We start from the raw sequence: 8,516 nt of genomic DNA, 5'->3' as shown, positions 1-8,516 counted from the left end.
TGTAAATGGACAGGCTCCTGAAATAACTGCCTTTACATGTCATTGAAGAGAAATTATTAACTTCCACAATAACCTAATAAACCCATCAGGCCTCCAGGCCCCAGCATTTAAAGAGCTTGGTGGTTTGGATGCAAATGTCTCCCAACCTCATTTTGTCTGGAATGTGCTCATGGAGAGGAGAAATCATCCGCTCTCAAGGTCAGACGTCAGCTCAGGGTCAACATGGGTGACTTTCATGGCTCCACGTGGACCTGAGATTCAGGAGACAGCCCTCCTGATGACAACCAGCTGTACTGGGTTTTCTGGGATAGACCTCAATTTCAGGTGTTCTGTCCCTTTGTCCCCAAAGAGTATTTGTTCTGGTCAGATGATGGGCTCCAGTTTGGGCTCAGCTTATGAAGCCACCATAGTCCCCTCCAAGTTCCAAAGGACCATTCATTCATTCTTTCCTTCCACCCGAAGGTGCCTGCCATGTGCCAGAAATGGAAATACGAGCCCGCTGTCCTTGCGGGCTGGCAGTCTAGTGGAGAGGTAAGCCACACGAATAGCTGTAATGGTAAGTTGGGGGAATGCCATGAGGACAGAGGGTATCTGGGAAAGCGGACAAATCCTGCTTCTCCTCAGAGCAGAGCCCAGATCCCTATCCCCATGTGGGTCCACAGAGTGCACAGAGGACAGTCCAGCCAAGAGGCCTTTGGGTACCTCAGGCCAGGCCTCTCTGGTGAGGTCTGGGCTCTGCACCCCGATCACAAGCATATGGACAGAAATAGAGTCTGAAGGTCCGTCCTGAAGGCAGGAAGACCGGTAGATGGGGAAGGGAGGGAGAGAAACCATTACTGCTTCCCAGAGCTGATGCAAACAGATCCAGAGGCACAAAGGTCCTCCTAGGGCAGGGAAACCAGAAATCCCCAGAAACAGGAGCAGAAGATCCCAGCCTGACCTTGCACTTAAGTTTCCTGCTTGCATACCTCCCACAATGGGACACTCACTACCTCTCAGGAGCCCAGAAAAACAGAAGACTGCACAAGTTCTTAAACAGACCAATATGTGTGTGTAAATAAATTAGAGCATGGTAAATGCACATTGCAAACTATTGAAGAAATGAGGATTATAGTATTCGATCAATGGTCTAATTATATGAGATCTCAGATGGATTTTAAAACTCAGTAAAAAATAAGAAAATGAGAGAGAAAAAAATGTAGGTGAATGGAATTTGGGGGTAGGGAAAGAATTTTCTGAGCATAAAAAAAATGGAAGAATTCACAAAGGAAAAGATAATGAATGTGACTACATAAAAACTTTAAATTTCTCTATGTTATAAACTCAAGCATGCTAATCAATACCCTTTTTAAAAGGAGCAAAGGTCACAGGAGATAACTAACAAAAGAAGAAATACAAACAGCTAACATGCAAATGGGGAAAATGTTCGATCATGCTTATAACCATAGAAATGCAAGTTAAAGCTGCCATCAGGTGCCATCTTTCACCTATCAAACTGATTTTTTAAAATTTTAATGATATTCAAGGCTGAGAACGGGATGTGTGCCCTCTCATGGGGCTACTGGCTGGCAGAGATGCAAACTGTTACCACCCTCCTGGAAATCGGTTTCTATCATGTGTCAAGAACCATAAAACACTTTATAGCAGATTCATCAGTACATGAAGAACACGGCTTCAAAAGGAGGAAAAGGTATAGGTTGAGAGACTTAAGGAATGTTTCAACCAAATGTAAAATGTTACCTTTTGCATGGATCCTGATTCAAACTTATTGGCTGTGAGAAATCATTTTTGAGATCATTGGCAAGTTGGACCCAGCCAGATAGGAGATGATACTTAGGAATTACTGTTAATTATTTTAAGTTTGTGAATGGCCTTCTGGTCATGCTTTAAGAGTTACTTAACCTATTTGAGAAGTAAAATCTAACTCTTACAGGGGAAATGATACAACATCTAGGACTTGCTTTAAAATATTCTAACAAAAAAGTGGGGAGGGGTCGATAAAACAAGCCCGTCAGAACGCTGGTCATTGTTGAAACCACGCGATCACACAGGCATGTCCAGTATACTGTTCTCTTGTGTATATTTGAAATTTTTTCCACAATAAAATGTGGCTTAATATATCACTTGAACCAATCCTTCTCTGAGATTCTATCGTGAGGAAATTATCAAAGATGTGCACAAAGACTGATGTACAGAGAGAGCAACAAGAAAACTGGTCATGAAAGAAAAAAAAATCAGCTATAAGCAAAATATCTCGTAACAAGTTGACGCAGGTGAAGAGCGGAGTATTAGGCCACTACTGTTAAAAGGTATTTAAAAACACATATTGGCCTTCGGAAAACGCTCTTGTGTTAAGTGAGGGGGGTAAGGGGAAGCAAGATATAAAATTATATATTCACCATGATCCCAATGATCTTAAAAATGAATATACTGGTGCAGGGGGAAAAAAGGCCAAAATGTTATTAACAGTAGTCATCTTTGGGAGGTATAATTACAAAAGATTTTTATTTGCTGCTTTAAACTTTTCCGTAGGCAACAAGGTGGAAAAAATGTAATTATCTTGAGAGCTAGCGCCAGAATTCCTCTGAGGAAAGAATCTGGCTTTGGAGAAATGCCTTGATAAGCACCTGGACTAGAAGCTGAACCCTTGAGGGCCTGGCCCAGGGGGAACTGATGCCAGGCAAGCTCAATCTCAGGGCCACGTGGGCAGGGGTCTAATCGGGGGAGGCTCGGAGAACAGAAGCCAGCGGGGAACGCGCAGGCCTCCTGCAAGTGCTTTGAGGGCCCCCCGCTCACAGAATGGAGGGGTCTAGCCCTTTGAGCCCAGAACTCTAAAAGATAATGTCTCTATGCCGCATCCCAGCTGACAGCCCAGTAACCTGTATGTTCCAAGTGCTCTGTAACAAGCAGGCATTGCGTCTACCATCAAAGGGAAGTTTTTTTTTTTTTTTTTTTTTTTTTTTTTTAAGGAAAACAATCTCCTTTATCCCAAAGCTGGAACCTGCCTTTCTGGGGCCCACTGTTGCCCACCCAGAACCATCCAGACCGAGCTGGCTCTGTCTCTCACCTGCAGCCTGAGGGACGTGAGGACAGTGCTTATTTCTCGTGGGCCTTAGTTCCCCTGATCATGTGTTCCTCATGTTGCTTTGGTTCTGAATCTCCCCAGATTAAGACACTTATCGATGTGGACTCCAGGGGGGGCTAGATCCTGTTAAAATTGTTGTACACACACCTAAACACAATGGATCTGACCAGTTCAAGGTAAAAGGTGACTATCACCTCCCTCAAACTGGGCTCTATACTTCTAATAGTGCAGCCTGTATCTGCATTAAATTTTTGTTGACTTATATTGTGTCAGTTATCAAGCTACTGTTTCAAAATCTCTTCTTCTATACTCTGATTTTGATGCTGGAGCTGGGACTCTGCAAACCACATTCCCCCTTTTATAAGGACACAATCATACTGGATTAACCCAATGACCTCATTTCAACTTGATTATCTACAAAGATGCTATTTAGAAATAGGTCCTGGGGATTAGGATTCCAACATCTTTTGTGGGGGGATACAATTCACCCACAACAAGGTCTCAGCAGGCTGTGAGGTCTTGGCCGAAAATGCCTTGACAGCCCTGGGCAACCTTACCCACCTAATAGAGAGGGGAAGGGTCCTTTGATGGGAACACCTCCTGTCCCCTACCCCAGGCCTGAACAGGAGTGGCTGTGGATGGCAGTCGTGGGAGAAGAGGAATGGGGTTGGCCTAGTTTGGAGCCCTGCAACAGCAGTAGCCTCGTGATGATTAATAATTATTAATAAGGTATTAATAACGATTAATCCAGACCCTTCCCAAGAGCCTCAGCTCCGAGGCTGGCTCCTTGCATAAAGTGAATGGCTGAAAACCACTCAGAGGAATCTTCCCCACTAGCCTGGGGACCAAGTGGCCCCCTGTCACCTCCCGGGGCCTGTGGCCTCACAGGCACACCTGGGTCTGAATCCCACTCTACCACTTTTTAGGAGAACCACCTTGAACGAGTCCATGCCTCCCTCCCAAGACTGAGTGAGCATTTGCAAAGGGCCGTGCAGGGGAGGTGCTCTGCAGTGTCGTCAGTCTTACAGGGAAGACTGCAGCCTTGCAGAGGCCTGAGCCGAGCGCCTAATCAGCTTGGCTGAGGGAGTCAGAGTCAGAGGGAAGGGCAGGTTCCCACCCCTGAGAGAAGCCGATGACCGTGATGGACCCAACTGGTGAGCTAACAGCAGTAAAAATGGTGACTCATCCCATTTCCTAAGAGCCCCCAGGTGCCAGGTACTAGAGACTAGAGCCGCCAGCATCACCTCCACTTTACAGAGAAGGAAACAGGCTCCAAGAGGCTACAAGATTTTCTCCTCAATCACATGGCTGGGGAATGGTGGCGTCTTGGCAGATCCCTTGGCATAGAGACTGGACAAGACCTCTTGCTGCCCTCTCATAGCTGCCTAGGCCCGAGCCAATGACGCCCAACAGACAAAACAAGGCAAAGGAACTGGTAACACAGACACGGACACACAGGCTCACACACACACGCATACACGCACTGCCTGGGTTTCAGAGCCCACGCAGGCCGTAGGGCCACCACCCCAAACTGGGCCCTATTTCTCTTATCTCCTGAAGCTCCCAGAACCTCCCCTATTGAGCTTCTCAGCAAGTTTATTTGGGTGTAATTGTAACGTAATTTGATACTTAATGAGGGCAGAGTAGAAGGCTGCATTTTTAACTACCCATACGTCCCCGTCTCATTTAAACAATTCCTAGTATATCCAAGCAGGCTGCCTTGTGCGGAGCTCACGTGTACTGAACTGAGGCAATGAAATCAGGGGTGGGAGAGGGAAGATGCTCTTTCAGAGTCTGAAGGCCACCAATTAACGACATGAAAAGCTGAGGCGGACCCTGTTCACTTAATGTCCCTCGTGCAAGGCACAAATGCGAGCCCCTCACAAACCCCCTGCTCAGCTCCTCTGAGACAATTAAGGCTGGAGCAGGAGGCTCAGGGGTGGGGGGTGGCAGGGGAAGCTCCGGGAGAACTGAGCGTCTGCCCCGCGCCACTCACGGGGCTCTAACCTTACAAGCCATCTTTTAGTTCTTCACACACTGCAAGCTCGGGGCTTTTGCACACGCTGTTCCCTAGGCCTGGACCTTGTCCCTGTCCCTGTCCCTCCCTGGCTGACTCCGGTCCAACCTTCAGGCTCCACTTACAGTCACCTCCTCAGAAAGGCCTTCCCAGACCTCCGTGTCGTTCACCATCTCAGCACCCCATTTATCGACTTCACAATACTAACCATAATGTGTAACTTACTTGATCCATGTCAGACTTTCTCCTGTGTACCCTGAGCTTAACCCAGAACAAGCACACAGTAGGTGCCAGTGAACAGGCTACGCACGTGCTGAGTGGGTGATGCTACAGGAGGGAGAAGTGGGAAGCCTCACGGGCCCCGGGTCCGAGTGATGCCTCCCCCTCCGGCCTCCTCCAGCACGTTTCTCTGAATCCCCTGTCACCCGGTCCTTTGAGGAGGCTTACACTGCTTTCTGGTGGCCTTTCTCTCTGCCACCCAAGACCTCTGTGTTCCCATCACTCAGACCCCATCAGTCAGCTCTTGGATGTTACACTGTAGCTTCTCCAAATGAGACGACCAAACCCAGCAAGGCCCTACCATAATGCCAAGAGGTGAGGGGTCTGGGCTGGGGCTGGAATGGACCAATGAGCCAAGGCTTCCAGCAGGAGCTGGGAGAGGATCGCAGGAGACATAGCTTGGGGTGGAAGCCCATGCCAGCCAGGCCTTGGTGGCTGGGCTTTGGGGGTAAAGCAGCAGAGAACCTGCTAGTGGTTCCCTGCTCCTAGCTGGGCTGTTCCATCAGCAGAAATAGAGATGCTCCAGTGCCCCCAGCTCCTTCCCCACCCCTGCACGCACATTCCTCTTGTCTTCCCAGGACGGAGAGCCTGGCCCGTGGTGCCAGGAGTGAGCGTGGTAGCCAGGAAACACCTGCACTGGAGTCTCCATCAGCACAGCCCACAGGAGACGGAAAGCCAGCTTTCGCTAAAGGGAGACTTGGGGGAGATTTCACTTTTCTCCCACATGGCCTCTGAACAGCAGCCGTGACTCACAGGATCTGGGTTAGCATCCTCCTCTGGCCGGAGCCTGACACAGGACGACTGAGCTGACCCACAGCACAGGATGGAAAACACACCAAAGTGGCTCCTGTCCGGGAACCCTACGTCATCCCGTCCTCACTCGTCTGCCGTCACTCAGGTGCTGCACGTGGCTGGGGTGTAGGGCCTCTCAGCAAAGTATCCTGGGCTGCAAGTTCCGACATGTGCGCCCTCCCCGACCTTCTCCTCTGGTCCTCACTGGCCTGGAGGTTCTGACAAAGACCTTGGATGGCGTTAGCTGTGTTCCTGGCCCAACACCAGGATCACACACTCAAGGTACTGCACACACTGAGGTCAGGTGGGCTCTGCCATTGCTGCCCCTCTGCAGGCCAGGTGGACCAAGAAGTCAGGGAGGGGCAGGCCTGTCTCAAGCACTGGGACCTACAGACCAGTGAGCCCCTGGGCCCCCATCATCCTGGTTCACTGTTCAGAAAACATGTTCATCACACAGGTGTCGCCTCCAGGTTCCAGGCAGCACAGGGGAGGGGTTGGGAGCGCACACTTAGACACCAGACTGGTTACTTCCAGATCCAGGCCTTCCCGCTCCCTGGCTCTGTGGCCTCTGGCCTCCGGAACTTTGTTCTCCCTGCCCGTTTCCTTACTTGTAAGTGAAGGTAAATGCAGTGCCTCTTTCCAAGAGCTACTGTGAAGTCAAACAACTTAACATTTGGGCGATGAGTTGTCCTGCTTCACCCAGGACTGTCCCAGATTAACATGGGACGTCCGGCATCCCAAGAAGCCCCCGAGTTCCCGGACAGCAAGCAGGGAGGGTCACCCTCATTAAAAATCTGTACATGACCTACACGTGGTAGGTATGAAATAGTATCTTTTTCTAAAACTTTAACTGGTACCAGTGACATCACTTGCCCAGATGTGGACCCCCACTTGGCAGGCTCACAAGACTGAATGGGGGAAGGGTCCTGATTCAGTGCCTGGAGAAGGTCTTTCCAGGCCCCTGTATGAAGCAACTCCTTCCCTCAATGGCCAGGGATGCCTGGAGGGTCCCCCACCTGCAAACATCCTGCCCTGTGTCCCCTCTTCTGGTGCCAAAGTCTTTCTGCTCCAAACATACGGCCCCCGGGGGGCCACCCCCTCAGCCCCAGAAGCGCCAGGAGCTGCTCCTTTGGGCGACAGGAGAGCCAGGCCCAGGCCCCAGCCCCTTTCACACTCAGGTAAAACTTCACCCGGAGGCCTTTGGTGACGGCACTGGGCCCTGAGCTCCCATTCAGGGCGTGATAAATGACCGCTGTCACAGCGACACGAATGCTCATATTGAAAAGCCCTGCTTTCTGCCTCCCTCCCTTTCAGGCCGCCAACATCTCTAAGTCACCAGGCATAACCCACACGTCACCCTACCCTGAATGCCCCCAGTCAGGGACCCTTGCTCCCTCTGCCCCTCGCCTCCCACCTGCCCCTCCTCTCCCCCCTCCTCTTGGGTCTCTTTCCTCACCCCCCTCCATCCTCTCCTTTCCTCTTCCCTCCCCATCTCTTTCCTCTCCTCCCCATCCTCCAGCCCTGGCTTGTCCCATCCAAAGTTCTGGATGAGGGAAGCTCATGCTCTGGTCCCTGTCACCTGTGTTGTCACCACCAGGATGGGGGATCACAGATGGAGAAACTGGTCATTCCTGTGTCTCACCCTCACTCTGTCTTGGGCACAGGCACGAATGCAGCCCTAAAGGGAAGGCAACACCAAACAAGGACCGCAAAAAGGAAATGAGAAGAGAGCAGACTCATAGTGCTCTAATCCAAGGGGTTCTACCCCAGATGCCAGGGCTACTGTATCTGTGTCAATCTGGGTTGTGTTTCTCTGGGGAGAGGAATCAAAGATTCTGTCTGGTCCCCAAAATAGACCAAGAACTGCCACTCAGAGGTTCTCATCCCAAGATGGCCCAACAGCCCTGGGAATCCCACACTAACTCCACACTACGAGTATCAAAGCTGTGCGGCTGGGACAGATAAAAGTATCTGAGTCTGAAGCCTCGGCCCAACGGGCTTCCCGTCCCTCACCCACAGCTTTTTCTGCCTTAAGAAGGAGCCCCACAAAACAGAAACAGACTCACAAATAAACTTATGGTTACCAGAGGGGGAAAGGGGGCAGGAAGGGATAAATTGGGAGTTTGAGATTTGCAGGTAGTAACTAGTGTATATAAAATAGATAAACAAGTTTCTACTGTACAGCACAGGGAACTATATTCAATAGCTTGTAGCAACCTATAATGCAAAAGGATATGAAAATGAATACATGTACATATATGTATGACTGAAACATTACACCAAAAACTGACACAACATTGTAAACTGACTATACTTCTATTTAAAAAAAATAAAATATGGGGG

Source organism: Camelus dromedarius, chromosome 1 (assembly GCF_036321535.1).
Source record: "Camelus dromedarius isolate mCamDro1 chromosome 1, mCamDro1.pat, whole genome shotgun sequence".
NCBI lineage: Eukaryota > Metazoa > Chordata > Mammalia > Artiodactyla > Camelidae > Camelus > Camelus dromedarius.
The sequence above is the reverse complement of the archived record's forward strand: the minus strand, read 5'-3'. Positions refer to the sequence as shown.